Raw genomic sequence first — 18,556 nt, 5'->3', positions numbered from 1 at the left:
ACTGTACTAAACTAAACAGTTTAACACCCCACATGCTGCTTTCATAGCTCCCTCACAGTGTGAGGCACTGAAATAACTTATTTGAGTGAACTTTGTGACCCCAAATCAGCATTGTTATTAAGGCAATTTCAATATGAATTAACTGGTCCTATCTAAATGCTCAGTCAGTTGAGTCTTAAGTTTTATCAGTGTGATGTTTTTAAGAGCTTACAATATGTGGAGATAAAATATGCTCATTTACAGCCTTTGAAATGTTTGAGAAATTTTGGATTTGCAATACTCACAGTGTGTAATTGTAGTCCTGCAACCACATAAGTCATTTGGAACTAAAGGCATGCCTGACAGCTTTGGCATTCCCCACCCATTTCAGTGCAGTAGCGCAGAAATAAATACAAAATACATATTAAAACAAAAGGAAAGCTTTAGGCATTCAACTTAGTTTGTTTACATAATGATATAGGAGGGAATTCCGTAGGAAAGCTAAAATGTATAAATACGTCAACTTACGGAAAAAGAACAAAAGATTAAGGGTGAATTTACTGGTTCCTATTTTCGAGATTTGTTTCCAAAGTGAGTCATGCTTCATAACTCTACAATGGCAACAACCTTCTTCCCTTTCATTATAACAGTCAAAAGGTCTTAAAAAGTAGTTCAGAATATGGTTATGGCAATTAAGTCCTCGCATTTTATGACTGAAGTCACAAGTGGCTTTTCAAAAGACTAAATGCAGATTGATATGGATTTTCTACTGATTATAATGCATTGTTCTTTTATAGATCTGAAATATAAACGAATGCTTATCCTTACATGATTTTAAAATGTTAATTTGATTGTAAGAAATATGTGACATCTTCTAAAAATTGTCATTTAATCCTGGAAAAATAATTTAATAATATAAATCACTTTCTTCATGCCATTATATCCGTATTATTTACAGTTGAACTTCATAACAAGGCTTTACTCTGGTTTAATTCCATTACATTCTGTAGGAACACTGAATCCAGCACACCACTTATCATTGATACACAACAATTAAACACTCATAAATTACCAAATGAGGCATAATCATTAGAAGCCTATTCATTCTTTGCATATGCAATTCAGTTGAACAATATTTTATTCAGCTTTATGAAATTGAACATCGATTTTTCCAAGAGCGAAACAGGATAATGGCTATTTCCGGGTTGATCTGGTTCAGTTGGAAAATGCCTAATGTCAGTTACCATTGGGAATCGGACGTGGTTTCTGTGACCAGGAGGTACAGGATCATGCTGTTAAGGAAGAATCATCATTGTTAAGGAAGTTGGATTAAGCTGCTCAGGTGGAGAGGCTGGGCTCAGGCCTTGATCGCCTTTATACCGGGGTCTGTGGGAGGAGCCACAAGAGCAGTCAGCAGGGGGCGTGTCCAGACAGGTATATGTAGTTCACCACAGGGGGAATACCTGTCACTAGAAACATCTCGTACAACGTGCAATTCAATGGCTCCCACAACAACCTTAGGTCTCCAAGCAGCCTTATAACCTCTGATCTGTGCCCTGGAACTGTGCTCCTTATTTCCTGCCAATCTCATGATAAACCATTGGCACACTGTAAGCTGACATACTTGCTATCCTCTGTAACCCTGACCTTCAGACCTCTGCTGTCTTCTGACAAACCCAACACCAACATTCTTCTACCATCTATCACCTCCTGACCTCCAAAACTTTGGTACCTTCTGTCGTCCATGATCCTCAATATCTACAAACTCTGCGCCCATGTCCTTCACTCCTTCCATCTTCTCCTGCAGTCCTGAACCTATCCTCCGGGAAGGAGGGCTCACTCTGTGGGGCTGGTGAAATTTTAAATGGCATGCCAACAACCAACATGATCGTCGGCTTTCCACTGGTGAACCTTCCTTGACCTTATAAAATCTCAACTTATTTGTTTTTGTTTTTGAACTGGTCCTACTTTAGATGCCTCATAACAAAAAAATATTCTTTGTGATAAAGCTGGCCAGATACGTTCAATTAGAAACATAGAAAAACCTACAGCACAATACAGGCCCTTCAGCCCACAATGCTGTGCTGAACCTGTACTTACTTTAGAAATTACCTACCGTTACCCATAGCCCTCTATTGTTCTGAGCTCTATATACCTGTCCAGGAGAATAGTGTAGAATGGAAATTAGAGCAGAATGGAAATTGGCAGACAATGCCAAACATGTATGGAAAAAGAGTTGAGGAGGGGCCTCAATTAAGTTTTAAAAATATGTTCCATTTCATCTCATGTGAATTCCTGTCAGTAAACTATACAACTATATTTATGATAGATAGAGATGATGGACATTATGTGCAATTGCTTTGTGGGGAAGATGGATTCTTCAGGCAGTACCAATGCCCTTCGAGCTTCAAGGTTGTGTTGTGGTATGTACACATCCTAGCGGCAGACACAAACTATTAACACAATTTGATCTCTATGATCATTTTAGGGTTATATTCATTTGGTAACATCTTACCCAGAATATATATTGCGCAACTTCATGATTTCTTTTGCAGAGCAACATAATTCAATAAAAAAACAATCACAAAGAAAAATCATGGACTTAATTTCCAGGTGTGCATACAAACACACACTTTCCATCTCTCTTGATGACTTTCTTGCCATGATCAACCATTGACTCAGATCTACCTTCCGTTGGATCTTAACGCAAAACAGACTTTGCAGTGTTGGGCTCTTAGCTAAAAAATCACAGGCCTGCCAAGTACCATCCATTTAATGCAGCTTTACAGCCACTATTCAATTTCTACACCACTGGACCCTCTGACTTCTCACCGCTGGCAAGCTTAGAGCTTATTTAACAGTGCATGAACTAATAAAGGCAAAAATTCTCTGCGTTTCATTTTACAAGTTCTGCTCTAGAAAGTGATACTATTACTACAAGGGCTCATTTTAAACAAGAGCATTTATAAACTCGCCCTCTTTTAAGTTTCATAAAGTTTTTGGTGACTGATTGAGAATGAGAATACTATTTAGGGCTTTGAATTGTTTTTGTTCGTACTGTTTATTTATTCATTCGTATGTATTTTATTATATTTTTTCACCATTTGAATTAGTAAGGGTAGTGGGAGAGACTTTTTTTTAGAAATATTGCTCATAGACAGCTGAACAAGAAGGAACAGTTTGACAGGAGTACAATTGAACCTGTGAGGTTGCTACTGTGAGGCTACTGAATAATTCAGAAGTTACCTCTTCCTGTAATCTGTTTCATTAACTATAGCCTGAAGATTTGAGTTCATCCATTGTTGTTCTGCCCAGTGTGTTCCAAGGTCCGTGCTCATCCAAAAGTCACCAAAGTATCAAAAAATTCAGGCAAACCAGCTGGAAGGAAATATTCTAGTAATTTATCCCTTTAGGAGATATTAAAACCCAACCTATGTGCTTCAATGACATGAGATGCCAGGTAGTGCAGGTGCCAGAATGTAGAGCAAAATATCAATTTCTAGGAGAATTCAGATGATCAAGCAGCATCTATGGAGCAAAGGGTGGTCACAGTTGGAGTGAGGATCTTGCATGAAGGCTTGTCTTAACCCAATCATCCCTTTGCCTCCACAGATGCTGCCTGACCCACTAAGTTCCTCCAGCAGTTGATTTTTTTTGTTGGGGGGAGAGGTATGTGGGGGTGTTAGAGGAGGAATTAAGTCCTGGGGAGTAAGTTGGGAGAACTGGTTGATGTTGCTGAACACTGTATATCTTGGAAATGGGTTAGAGCTGTGGGAGAGTTCTCTCTGTGGCACCCTCAAGTTGTGGCTGGAATAAGGTCAACCAGAGAGGATTTGGGAGCCAAGCTATGAAAGACAGAGGATTGTGAATAACAGGAGCAGGAGAGTAGTGTATGGGGTGTGGGGCAGAGTAGGGGATGATTACAATGTGTGTGTTTCCTAGATATCACTCTAAACATGAAACAGGCTGATCATGCCCTCTTGCAATGGATGGTTCACAGCCCCTGAAATCAACACCTGACTGAGGTACCTGTCCTTGTCTCCTTTATTATCAGTGACATATACCATAAAATCTATTGATTTGCAGGAGCAGTACAGAGCAATCCATATATACAGTGGTGCTAGAAAGTTTGTGAACCCTGTAGAATTTTCTCTGTTTCTGCATAAGTATGACCTAAAATGTGATCAGATCCACATGCAAGTCCTAAAACTAGATAAAGAGAACACAATTAAATAAATAACACAAAAAAACATCATATTTGTTCACTTATTTATTGAGGAAAAAGATCCAATATTACATGTATTTGTTGGCAAAAATAGGTGAACCTAAAAGCAGTTTGGAGTCAGGTGTTCCAATCAATGAGATGAGATTGGAAGTATGGGTTGTACAACTGCCCTGCCCTACAAAAAAAAGACACACACAATCAGGTTACTGACGGAGCCTGCTCTTCTCAGGAAAGGTCTGTTCATGTGCACCAGGCCTCAATCGAAACAACTTTCAGAGGACCTTAGAAGAAGAATTGTAGAGATGCACGAAGCTGGGAAAGGCTGCAAAGGCATTTCTAAAGAACTGATTGTTCATCAGTCCACAGTAAGGGAAATTGTCTACAAATGGAGGAAACTCAGTATTGTTGCTACTCTCCTTAGAAGAGGGCATCCTGCAAAGATCACACCAAGAGCACACCGTGCAATGTTGATGGAGGTGGTAAAGAACCCAAGGATAACAGAAAAGGACCTGCAGAACTCTCTAGAACCTGCTGAAACCTCTGTTCGTGTGTCCTTTATAAGAAAAACACTAAACAAGAATGGTGTTCATGGAAGGACACCATGGAGGAAACCATTGCTCTCCAAAATAAAATACTGCACATCTCAAGTTTGCAAAAGACCACCTGGATGTTCTACAACACTTCTGAGACAATGTTCTGAGGACAGATGAGAAAAAAGTTGAATTTTTTGGCAGAAGTGCACATTTACATTTTTGGAGGAAAAAGGGCACTGCAGACCAACACCAAAACCTCATCCCAACTGTGAAGCATGATGGAAGGAGCATCGTGGTTTGGGGCTGCTTTGCTGCCTCGGGGCCTGGACAGCTTGCAATCGTTGAGGGAACAAAAAATTCAAAATGTTATCAGGACATTTTATGGGAGAATGTCAGGATAGCAGTCCATCACCTGAAGCTTAATAGAAGTGGGATAATACAACAAGACAATGACAAGATATAAAAGACAAGAGTAAATCAACAGCAGAATAGTTTAAAAAGAAGAAACCCTGTGTTTTGGAATGGCCGAGTCAGAGTTCTGAACTTAAACCTATAAGAATGTTGTGGAAGAACCTGAAGCAAATAGTTCATGCAAGGAAGCCCACCAGCATCCCAGAGTTGAAGCAGTTTTTTAATGAATAATGGCCTAAAATTCTTCGAAACCCATGTGCCGGACTGATCAATAGTTACCGGAAATATTTGGTTGAAGTTATTGCTGAGCCAGGGGGTGGGAGGGTGGGTCACATCAGTTACCAAAAGCAAAGATTCACGTACTTTTTCCAACAAATACATGTAACAGCGGTTCATTTTTCTCAATAAGTAAATGTTTAACTATAATGTTTTTGTGTTACTTATTTAATTGGGTTTTCTTCATCCAGTTTTGGGACTTACATGGTGATCTGATCACATTGTAGTTGATACTTATGGAGAAATGGAGAAAATTTTACAGGGTTCGCAAACCTTTTAGCACTACTGTATATATACAGAATCAGGTTTATTATCACCGGCATGTGACATGAAATTAGTTAACTTAGCAGCAGCAGTTCAATGCAATGTGTAATATAGAAAAGAAAATAATAAATAAATTGCAGTATACATATATTGAATAGATTTAAAACATGCAATAAGCAGAAATACTGTCTATTAAAAAACAGTGAGGTAGTGTCCAAGGGTTCAATGTCCTTTTAGCAATTGGATGGCAAAGGGGAAGAAGCTGTTCCTGAATCACTGAGTCTGTGCCTTCAGGCTTCTGTACCTCCTACATGATGGTAAGAGTGAGAAAAGGGCATGCCCTGGGTACTGGAGGTTCTTAATAATGGACACTGCCTTTCTGAGACACTGCTCCCTGAAGATGTCCTGGGTACTTTGTAGGCAAGTACCCAAGATGGAGCTGACTAGATTTACAACCCTCTGCAGCTTCTTTTGGTCTTGTGCGATAGCCCCACCCGCTCATACATCTATAGAAGTTTTTGAGTGTACTTGTTGACATAGTACACATGACCTGTTAACATAAGTGAAGGTAGCCACTGTTCATCAGATGGGCTGCAGCTCCCAACTCAAGCGACGATCTACAGTTCAAAGTTTACAGAAGTCTCTACTAGTACCAAATTTTTTTGGCAAGGAAATTTATTGTGATAAAAATTATAGGGGAAGAGTTTCAAAGCATAAAATGATATCCCTGTGGACACTTTAAATCATGCTTAGTTCAAAGAATAGTGTGTTAATTATTTTGACCCAAATTCTGCCATTGAATAAGTAAAATTTGCTGCACATATTGCTGATATTATTAAATGTGTAAAATAATAAGGGAACACAACTTTGCCATTGGGTGACACATGACAAGAAGAGCCAGGTCCATTTGCCTAATGGGGGATCATTATGAATAAATGTGTGTAACCACTGCAAAACATACAGAGCACATGTACATAAATAGATTCTCTTTCTGGGCTTTATTGTAGGACTGCTGCAGCTATAAACATTTGTGTTTTGATTTTCTTTGTGTCTTGTTACCTTCTTTATTGTGTCAGTCCAATCTCTTTTAATTTAGTCAGCCCACATTTCCCTGCTGCGTTCATCAGGTCATTGAATTTATTAGTTTTCAAGGAGCAGGAGAGGGCAATGTACTTTTTTCTGGTAACTGCATTCTGACGACCAGAGACACATCATTTGAAGTGTTGTTTATATTTAGGCTTCTTTCCAACAAGGCTACACTGATAGAAATTGGAGACCGTCATTTGACATACTGGTTAACTGCAGCTTGGAATTAAATGCTAGCCTCCCCCCATCTCCCCCAACACTACAGCATTCATATTATATGCTGCTTATTGGAAGCACTGTTAAAGATTTTCAATTGTGAGGAGTGGATTCAGAAGGAGCTGCTGCTCCTAGCAGCATTCCAAAATCCATGAACAACAATGAGAAGAAAGCATGCTTAATATATCCTTCCACTAAGTTGCCAGTAGAGTATTCTTTACAAACCTCACTCAGGATTTAATTCAGTGAATTGATACATGATTGTGCTAGTGTTGCCTAGAGCCCTTATTTATTATAAGATGTATTTTAGATGAAAAAAAGTTGTATGCTCCTGTTGACAATGATATTGAAAACCAATGTTCCTCTCAAAGCCAAGGGGCCTGGGAGACAGATCAGGAATACACAGAAAAACCATGAAAGACACAGACAGTGCAGTGACAACTTTAACCGGTTTATCCCAGTGTTGAAGAGGCATATTTGAAGACAAAGGCTTAAGACTCAAAGGTAAGGACATCTTCTGATGTCTGCCTAGTCCACATCTCCCAACCAATACCAGAAATGGCTTACATCCAATGTTAGGCCTTCTCCTGCCTTATGTAATGGATCTTATGCAAGACCCCACTCAATTGCTAGGGACCAGTCTGGGTCTGATCATCAGGGATCAATTAAGTTTCACTTTCGGTTAAATACATTCGTTAGGAATTCTATTTGCATCCCCTGTGACCATGCAGGGCTCAGTTTTTGTTTCTGTTGCTAAAAACAACAAAATTGTGATCAGTACCTCAGAAATTATCCCTCTAGTATTCCTTCCACTTGCTCAGAGTCTTCCACCATAATTATGGACATCCTACACACAGGCTAAAAACATTTCAACAACGAAATGTAGGCTCTCCACACCTTTGGCCCTGTTAATACGATGGTAAAGAAAATCTACTATTCACCCTACAGGTGTTTCTGAGCTTGTCAGCAATCTACCTGCACATTTTCCCTTTCATTTCTTCTCAACTGTTTGGAGCTCTTTTGTACATTCTCAATAGTTAATTGTTCCTTATTTGTTCTTTAATCAAACTTCTACACCTTCATTTGATAATCTTTACAGCAAATCCTTCCTTCTCAAAGCTGAAATTGTTCCTTGAGCCAATATTGGCATATGCCTCCTTTTCAACCCTTTCACCATCCCACTGGAAACCAACAACCTGCCATTCCAGCAGATATTTAAATCATATTCTGCAACAGATGCAGTATCATGCTTTAGCTCATCTGCCTTATATGTTATCTTTGTATTTAATTATACAGAATGCCATTAAATTCAGGATGACTCCTTTTCGGTTATTACGTACCTTTTGTTTGGTTTGCTTTCCCCATTCCTTCATTAATTCTCTTTCTTTTCATTGTTCAATCTGTTTATCTTCTTTCTGATTTTTGTTCAACTTCCCTCTCAGCTTTGGGACCAAACCCCCGGTGCTGTTGGGGAAAGTTCAAACCACTGCTGAGAGCACTGGAGGGTCAACCCAGCTGCTCTGCACAGTTTCCATAGAAATGGGCCCAAAGGCCTAAGAATCTAAAGTACTCCCTCCTACTCCATTTCTCTGGCCATTGATTCACCAGAGCTATCCCTTGGTTTCTGCTGCCCACTGGTAAATGGCATTGGGAGTAATCAGGCAATTGTTAACTTCGAGCAAATGTGTCTAGTTTCCAGACTTGGAAAGTGAGAAATAATTGTCATGTTTGAAGAATGAACAGCTGGACTTATGGGAAAAAAATGTTTATTTATTATTTTTGAATGGCCTGGACTGTTGTCTTAAAAGATAAATGTTGTCCTTCCGGAACAGGTAACCAGCAGATCCTTTATGATATTTTCTTTCTTCCTCTTTCACCCTTTAATACACCTAATTTAATATAACACCCAGGATTGTAGAAGATATTTTAGCAATTGGTCTTGTCCGCTACCCGCAGGGGACAGAAAATCTACCCTACCTGTTCCCTATTCAGTACCAAGCATCTAGTTGCTGGTGACTCTTTGGAGTTACTGAAGTCTGCAGCCAAATCCTCCAATCTGGAAATGTGCAAGGTTGTCCAACTTTCAGACAGGGACATCACCCTCTACAAGTCCTGCTCTCACTGCTGATCACACACAGCTCCACAACCTTCCCATTCTGTTGGCAACACTAAATCAGACCCAGTTGAATGGAAGTACTTGGGGACAAAGAAGTAAGTTCAGTCCCAAGGACGATGCTGATTGGTGCTGATGCTGCAGTGCTCTCACCTGCTGTGGATCTATCACGAGGAGAATAAATTCAACACCATCTAATAGAAAAACCTCTATTAAAATTCTAGGTCACCTAGCATGTCCATAAACAACTAAGACTAAAGTACGTGTTCCTTTGACTTAAAATACAATAAGTCCCCCCATTCATCTTTTGTTGTTGAAAGCTGGCTAAGTACAATTGAATTTGCAAACAGTGAAAATATAGTTCCAGTCATTTATAACTCTCATATTGATTAATGCCTGGCAAGTTTAAGCCCTACCCCAGGTAGTTCATATTGTACATGCAATGTTTCTTTTAAGTGCTACTGGGAGATAGGAAATGGAATGAACTGGCTGCCTGACAGATGTGGCTCTGCGTGTAATACCCTGGGCATGCTTCTTCTTTCTGTTGGGTCATAAGATAGCCATGGAAGTGCTAATGTAGTTGCAGTTGCCAGCTATGTCTGAATCCATTATGCACCATGGATGCTTTAGTCGGCCTGATAGGCTGCAGATTTGTCACTTTGTAATACTCAGCATGGGGAAGTAGAAATGTTCTTTCGAGCTTATGCAGGTGACATCAGCTGCATCTTGCAGTCTGCTGTCCACTGCTGTGACAGAGAGACACTGCGTCTCTCTGAGCACCAACGCCAGCTCCTTCTGCATCGACAGAGAGGAGCAGACTGCTGCTGGCTCTGGATGTGTCTGTATGGCAAGTTTCCTGAGGATGCAAAAGACTCATAGGTTGCACCTGCAGTGGCTTATGCTATTCTGGCATTCTGGTCCAGTAAAAGCTAACCTTTTGAGAACTGAATAAGTTGGACAGCCTTTAACAGTTCTGGATTTGAGGATTTGGCTGCAGGCTTCAAATTCTCCACATAAACACTGGCAGCTAGCAACATGGTACTGAAAAGGGAACAGGTAAAGTGGATCTTCTGTCTCCTGAGAGAGAAAAGCATTGTGGTCCTCCCGTCCATCTCATGGATCAGGAGCTCAAAATTATGACAAAGAGCCTATGTGCTCTGGCCCTTTCTGGGAATCTTCATGATACTGGCCATTATTCTTCCTGCCTACATTCAGAATAGCCCAAGATGTATGCACTGCCTATAAGTAATGCTTGAATATCTCCCATTTACAAAGGTGTAGGCAATGAGTATTCACAGTCTTCAATCCTGACTCATTTTCATCAGGTCCTGACATGAAGTTAACTTGTTGCCTAGGATTATATATAGTTTGGTGCACACCCAAAAGCAGTAATATCCTAAAAGTAAAATCTTTGGTATAAACTGATCTTCACTATATACTGGGAAAACGCGTTCTCTCAGGAGCTAATTTTACTTGCTTTTAACCATTCGCTTCTCTTGTAATGGCAACACAATCATGAAATGCAAAGAATAGAGATGAAATAATATGGGTCACTTAATCTGATCAGTTTGTAGCACTCACCAATGACCGCTGAATAGAGCTCATTAATTGTTTTAAAGTCAGGTTTTTAGTCAAACTTAGCATTTTCAAAGTTGCTTAATGTAGATAACATTGTTAATTTTAATTCTTAACAAAAGATTACAATGCACCCTCAGCTGCATTCTCATTATCAACATTTTCAGATATCCTCTGATTCATAGATGGCGAGGTTATTGCTGGTCTTGGATGTGCCTGCATGGCAGGCTTTGTAAGGATGCAAAAGGCTTGTAGATGACACGTGGGGTGGCTGATACATCCCGTATCATCCTTCTGGCAAATTGGCCTAATAAATACTAAGGGTTGAATAAGTTGGACAAATGTCAACAGTTCTGGAGTTGAGCATTCAGGGGCAGACTGCTTCGTTAGGGAGGATGCTGAGATTCTCTATAGAAAGAACTAACTTTCTCTGTCCAGAGACCAGCAGGCAGAGACAGAATAAACTTAATTTTCCCAGAGTTGCAGGATGTCACTGATTGCAGGCAGGACATGTCACTTCTGCCCTATACCAAAACAAAAGTAATCCTACTATCTCAACCTTTGATAGTTGTGTAGCCACAGATGGCACATCATGCAGGCAGATGGTCAGCATCCTGGCCATAATCTGTTGTGCCACAGACAGAGAGCTAATGGATTATGATAACTTACCAGGCAGGGAAGGGCTGGATTGGGTGAGGATGACCCTCAAGTTATTGTAGTAGCGTAGCATCGCAGGTGACCACATGAGAGGCTTTAAGAAATTTAATTGAGCACTACATAATGCATTGCCTATGAATGTAAGAAGTTTTTTTATTATGAATGAAGTTTGATTTGGTTAAAAATATTATTGGCCCTGTGGCTGACGGTTCAATATGCAACATGGGCAGGATAGATATGTACATGAAAACTACTGTTAGCCGAAATGTGCCATCACTGGTAATTTGAAACCAACACTTCTAATGCTGCTCTGCTCCAGAATGGCTGGGTAAACACAGTGGAGTGGCAGTTAAGATACATAGAGATCACCTGTATTCCCAAATATTATGAGACTGGGTAGTCTTGTTTTATTATGACCAGGAGAAGGAAGGGATGATAATAGGTGGAGGATAAATTTTCTGCTTGGGCTGTCTGTGAAGAACTTATGAAAGTGCAGCACTGGTAACTGCCAGTCCAATTCATTGTTATAACTATCTTACATCTCGCTTTTCCTTTGGTGATAACCAGCGAGGTCATCTTCTCCACTGGGCAAAAATAAATGAAACACCAAGAGTTTTTGGAAACAAAAATGTTTCCACTTTCATTTAAAAATCAACAACTCATTCTTGTGCATCTCCATCTTATGGTCAATGTCCTGTTACCTGTTCGTACCTGCAGAGTGGCTGGTGGTGATGCCTGTACTTGTCGAGGAGACAACAGAAAGCCTTGGAGGGTAATCTCAGGAAATGGTGCATCTGAAAAGCTGACTATCAACATTCTTTCAGCTTGGAGATAGACACTCGGCCAGCTGATAGACAGGAACAGGCAATGCCGCTTGTATAGTAGAAGGACTGGGAGGGAGGTTTCGATCAACCTGGTAGAGAACATCAGATTCATTACCTTCAGCTCTGAGCAATGCTTATTGGAGGATAGAATGCTGGTCTGCTGTGAGACTAAAAGCCTTGTACACCACGATTCGCAGCCACGGTGGCAGATGACAGAGCTTCAATATCAGCACTCAAATGGTGTGACATCTTTGTTAATCTGTTGTATAGTGACTGGAACTAATGAGCCTCATGCTTAACGCAAAATAGTGTCACAGACACATTAAAAAGTACAGCACATAAACAGGCCCTTCACCCATCTAGTCTATGCTTAACCATTTAAAGTGCCTACTCCCACTGCACTGCACTGGGACCATAGCCCTCCATACCCTTACCACCCACATATAGCCATCCAAACTTCTGTCTTGTGTTGAAATCGAGTTTGCATTCACCACCTGTGTTGGCAGCTTGTTCCACACTCTCTCAACCCTCTGAATGAAGAGATACCTCTTAAACTTTTCACTTTTCACCCTTAACCCATAACCTCTAGTTGTAGTCACACCCAACCTCAGTGGAAAAAGCTGCCTGCATTTACCTGATCTACACTCCTCGTAATTTTGTATAATGTATAATTTGATAATCTCCTCTCAATCTTCTACATCCCAAGGAATGAAGTCCTAACGTATTCAATCTTTCCTCTAATCCTGTTAAGTTTTCTTTGTATTCTTTCAACCTTACTTACACCTTTCCTGTTAGTAGGTGACCAAAACTGTGCACGTGCTCCAAATTAGGCCTCACCAACACCTTATACAATTTCAACATAACTTTCCATCTTCTGAACTCAGTTCTTTGATTTATGGCTGATGTGCCAAAAGCTTTTTTAATGACCCTATCTACATGTGACCCGACTTATTTTTGGCAGCTCAGGTGAGAGGACTGCTTACTGGGTCAGAGCTCTATGAAAGTCAGGAAAACGGATAAAAAGAACAGATCTGGGCAAGGCCAGTCTTTTTGGGCTGCGCAAGTATGGAAAGTGTTAGTGTCAGAGGCCTACCACAGCTAGGAGTACACAAATAAAAAGAGCAGACTTGGTTAAAGCTGGTCTTTTCTTGGCTCAGATGAGAGGAGTGTGCTTCATGTCAGAGCCCAACGGAAGTCAGCAGAAAGGTTAAAAGGAGCAAATTCAAGCAAGGCTGGTATTTTTGGACTGCGCAGGCAAGGGAAGTGTCAGCTGCAAGTAAAACGTTCGGGTGGAGCGGCCATTGTCAGAGTGTGCAAGTGAGAGAGTGTGAAGGCTTTGGCTTAACAGACTTCAGTGTGATTAGGCAGAGGCACAGTTAAGAAGAGGGAAGCCTTTTTCTTTTTTGGTATAGAATAGTCAGGATGGAATTCTCCTCCTGTCAGATGTGGGATTCAGGATACCCGTTTCCCTGATAACCACGTCTGCGGGAAGCACAGCAACTTCAGCACCTGACTGACCGGGTCAAGGAGTTGTAGCTGGTGTTGGATGTACTCAGGATCATCTGCAAGGCAGAAGATGTTATAGACAAGACTTTTGAAGAGGTGGTCACACCCAGACTACAGGCTTCGGACAGTAGATAGGTGCCTACCAGGAGAGGTAAGAGGATTAAGAAATCAGTGTAGTGTTCCCCTGGGGCCGTTTCTTCTTCCCCTCTGCCATCTGATTTCTAAATGGACATTGAATGAACTATTCTTAATCTAATTATATATATATATATATATATATTTGATTTACTTATTTATTTTTTCTTTCTATATTATAATGTATTTCAATGAACTGCTGCTGCTAACAAATTTCACAACACATGCCGGAGATAATAAACCTGATTCTGACTCTGAAGTACTTAATGAGTACTTTGCTTCAATATTTACCAAGGAAAGGGATATGGAGGACCAGGATATCAGTGCTGAGTGTATAAATACATTAGGGCATTTAGAGGTCAAGGAGAAATGAAGTGTTGGGCCTCCTAAGGAGCATTAAGGTGAATAAGTCCCCAGGGCCTGATGGGATTTACCCCAGGTTATTGAAGGAGGTAAGAGATGAGATTGCTGGGCCCTGACCAGTATCTTTGTATCTTCTCTAGCCACAGGTGAGCTCCCGGAGGACTGGCAAATGGCTAATGTTGTGCCTCTGTTTAAGAAGGGTACAGGGAAATCCTGGGAACTATAGACTGGTGAGTCTCATGTCAGTTGTAAGGAAATTGCTGGAGAAAATTCTTTGGGATAGGACATATGAGCATTTAGAAACATATGGCTTAATTAGAAAGAGCTAGCATGGCTTTCTGCGTGGCAAGCCATGCTTTACCAAGATTAAGTTTTTTGACAAGGTGATGAGAGAGATTGATGAGGGTAAGATGGTGGTTGTTCTCTACACGGATTTTAGTGGAGGGCTAATCCAGAAAATTAAGAGGCATGGAATCTGTGGTGAATAGGCTGTTTGGATTCTGAACTGGCTTGAACATGGTGGTTGAAGGCCCTAATTCCAGCTGGAGGTCTGTAAGTCATGGAGTTCCACAGGGATTCGCTCTGGGACCTCTGCTGTTTGTAATGTATATAAGTGACCAGGATGAAAATGTAGATGGCTGGGTTAGTAGATTTGAAGATGATACCAAGACTGGTAGAGTTGTGGATAGCATTGAAGACTGTCAAAGAATAGAATACAATATAGACCAGCTGTAGATTTCTGAGAAATGGCAGATAGAGATTAACCCAGATAAATGTGAGGTGTTGCTCCTCGGTAGGGTAAATGCAAAGAGACGATACACTTAACAGTGTTGCTGAGCAGAGAGATCATGGGATCCAAGTTTATAGCTCCTTGAAAATGGCTACACAGGTCAATAAGGTGGTAATGAGGGCTTATAGAATGCTCGCTTTTATTAATTGAGGTACTGAGTTCAAAAGTCAGGTGGTGATGTTGCAATTTTATAGAACTCTGGGTAGGCCACATCTGGAGCTTTGTGTACAGTTCTGGTTGCCCCGCTATAGGAAAGATGTTGGGGCTTTGGAGAGGCAGCAGTAGAGGTTTACCAGGATGCTGTCTGGTTTAGAAGGCATGTGCTATTACAACAGGCTGGATGAACGGGTTGATTTCTCTGGAGCATTGGAGGCTGAGGGGAGATCTGATGGAGGTTTACAAGATTATGAGAGGCCTAGATAGAGGGGATAGAAAAGGTTCCCAGGGTTGAAATGTTAGAGATAGATAGGTTCTTGATTATCCAGGGTACCAAAGGGTACAGGGAGAAAGCAGGGAGTGGGGATGACTGGAAGAAGTGGATCAGCCCATAACTGAATGGTGGAGCAGACTCGAAGGGCTGAATGGCCTACTTCTGCTCTTAAATCTTATGGTCTTATGGTCTTACAAGAGGGCATGCATTGAAGGTGAGAGGAGGTAGGTTCAAGGGAGATGTGAGGTGTAAGTTTTTTTACTCAGTAAGTCATGGATGCTTGAAATTCATTGTCTGGTATGGTAGTAAAGGCAAATATAGTACAGACTTTTAAGAGACGTTTGGATAGACACATAGGTATAAAAGGATGGAGGGATATGGAATGGTGGGACAAATGGCTCAGTGCTGTGCTGTAATCTTCTATGTTTCTATGAATTATGGACCTGTATTTCAAGATCTCTTTGTTCTACCCCACTCCTCAGTGCTTTACTGTTCACTGTGTAAGACCTACCCTGACTGGTCCTACCAAAGTGCAACACCTCACACTTGTCTGCATTAAATTCCATCTGCCATATTGCCAGCTGGACCAGATCCTGCTGTAGGCTCCGATAGTCTTCCTCGCTGTCCACTACACTCCTAACCTTGGTGATTTGCTGATCCAGTTAACCACATTATCATCCAGATCATTGACATAGATGACAAACAACTATGGACCCAGCACTGATCCCTGCATCACACCAGTAGTCACAGTCCTCTCATTAGAGGCAACCATCTACTACCACTCTCTGGCTTACCCCACAAAGCCAATGTCAAATCTAATTTACTACCTCATCTTGAAAGCTGAGTGACCGAACCTTCTTGACCAATCTTTGTGACACTTCTCACACTTCGAATTTTTTCAGTGATTTTAAGTTCCCTGGCCCTCACCGCCTTATTTTCACCATGGACGTCCAGTCCCTATATACCTCCATCCCCCACCCAGACGGTCTCAAAGCTCTTTGCTTCCTTTTGGATTCCAGACCTAACCAATTCCCCTCTACCACCACTCTCCTCCATTTAGCAGAATTAGTTCTTACTTTCAATAATTTCTCCTTTGACTCCTCCCACTTCCTCCAAACCAAGGGTGTAGCCATGGGCACCTGGATGGGTCCCAGTTATGTCTGCCTTTTTGTTGGCTTTGTGGAACAATCCATGTTCCAAGTCTATCCGGGTATCCGTCCCCCCACCTTTTCCTTCGCTACATCGTCAACTGCATTGGCGCTGCCTCCTGCACGTATGCTGAGCTCGTTGACTTCATTAACTTTGTCTCCAACTTTCACCCTGCCCTCAAATTTACCTGGTCCATTTCTAACACCTCCCTCCCCTTTCTTGATCTTTCTGTCTCCATCTCTGGAGATGGCTTGTCTACTGATATCTACTATAAGCCTACAGACTCTCACAGCTACCTGGACTATTCCTCTTCCCACCCTGTATCTTGCAAAAATTCCCTTCTCACAATTCCTTCATCTTCGCCGCATCTGCTCTAAGGATGAGGTTTTTCATTCCAGGATGAAGGAGATGTCGTCCTTTTTTAAACAAAGGGGCTTCCCTTCTTCCACCATCAACTCTGCTCTCAAACGCATCTCTCCCATTTCCCGCACATCTGCTCTCATCCCATCCGCCCGCCACCCCACTCGGGATAGGGTTCCCTTTGTCCTCACCTATCACCCCAACAGCCTCCAGGTCCAACGTATAATTCTCTGTAACTTCCGCCTCCTCCAACGGCATCTTACTATCAAGCACATCTTTCCCTTTCCCCCCTTTCTGCTTTCTGCAGGGATCGCTCCCTACATGACTCCCTTGTCCACTCGTCCCCCCCATCCCTTCCCACTGATCTGCCTCCTGACATTTATACTTATAAGCAGAACAAGTGCTACACCTGCCCTTACACTTCCTCCCTCACCACCATTCAGGGTCCCAGACAGTCCTTCCAGGTGAGGTGACACTTCACCTGTGAGTTGGCTGGTGTGGTATACTGCGTCCGGTGCTCCCAGTGTGGCCTTTTATATATTGGTGAGACCTGATGTAGACTGGGAGACCGTTTCGCAGAACACCTACGCTTGGTCCACCAGAAAAAGCAGGATCTCCCAGTGGCCACACATTGTAATTCCATGTCCTATTCCCACTCTGATATGTCTATCCATGGTCTCCTCTATTGTCAAAATGAATCCACACTCAGGTTGGAGGAACAACACCTTATATACCGGCTGGGTAGCCTCCAACCTGATGGCATGAACATTGACTTCTCTAACTTCCATTAATGCCCCTCCTCCCCTTCTTAACCCATCCTTGACATATTTAGTTGTTTATTTGTTTTTTTTTCTCTCTCTCTGCCCATCACCCTGCCTGTTCTCCATCTCCCTCTGGTGCTCACCCTTCCCCCTTTCTTTCTCCCGAGGCCTCCCCTCCCGTCCCATGATCCTTTCCCTTCACCAGCTCTGTATCACTTTCGCCAATCACCTTTCCAGCTCTTAGCTTCATCGCACCCCCCTCCAGTCTTCTCCTATCATATTGCATTTCCCCCTCCCCCCACTACTTTCAACTCTCTTAGTATCTCTCCTTTCAGTTAGTCCTGACGAAGGGTCTCAGCCTGAAACGTCGACAGCGCTTCTTCCTATAGATGCTGCCTGGCCTGCTGTGTTCCACCAGCATTTTGTGTGTGTTGTTTGAATTTCCAGCATCTGCATATTTCCTCGTGTTTGCTCATGAGGGACTTTATGAAATGCCTTGCTAAAGTCCATGCAGACAATATCCACTGCCTTGCCTTCATCCTCCTTCCGGGTAACTTCCTCAAAAAACTCAATGTTTGGTTAGACATGACCAACCATGCACAAACCCATGCTCTCCATCCCTAATCAGTCCATGTATGTCCAAATACTCACATATTTAATCCCTTAGAATACCTTCCAATAACTTTCCCACTACTGATGTCAAGCTCACCAGCACATGATATCCTGGTTTATTTTTAGAGCCTTTCTTAAATAGTGGACAACATTAGCTATCCTCCAATCCTCAGGTACCTCTTCTGGTCACTAATGATTATTTAAAAATCTATGCCAGGACCCTTGCAATTTCTGCACTTGCCTCCCACAATAAATGAGAGAATGCCTTGTCAGGCCCTAGGGATTTATCCA

This window comes from Hypanus sabinus, chromosome 17 (genome assembly GCF_030144855.1).
Source record: "Hypanus sabinus isolate sHypSab1 chromosome 17, sHypSab1.hap1, whole genome shotgun sequence".
In the NCBI taxonomy this organism is placed as follows: Eukaryota; Metazoa; Chordata; class Chondrichthyes; order Myliobatiformes; family Dasyatidae; genus Hypanus; species Hypanus sabinus.
This window is presented reverse-complemented; position numbering follows the sequence as displayed.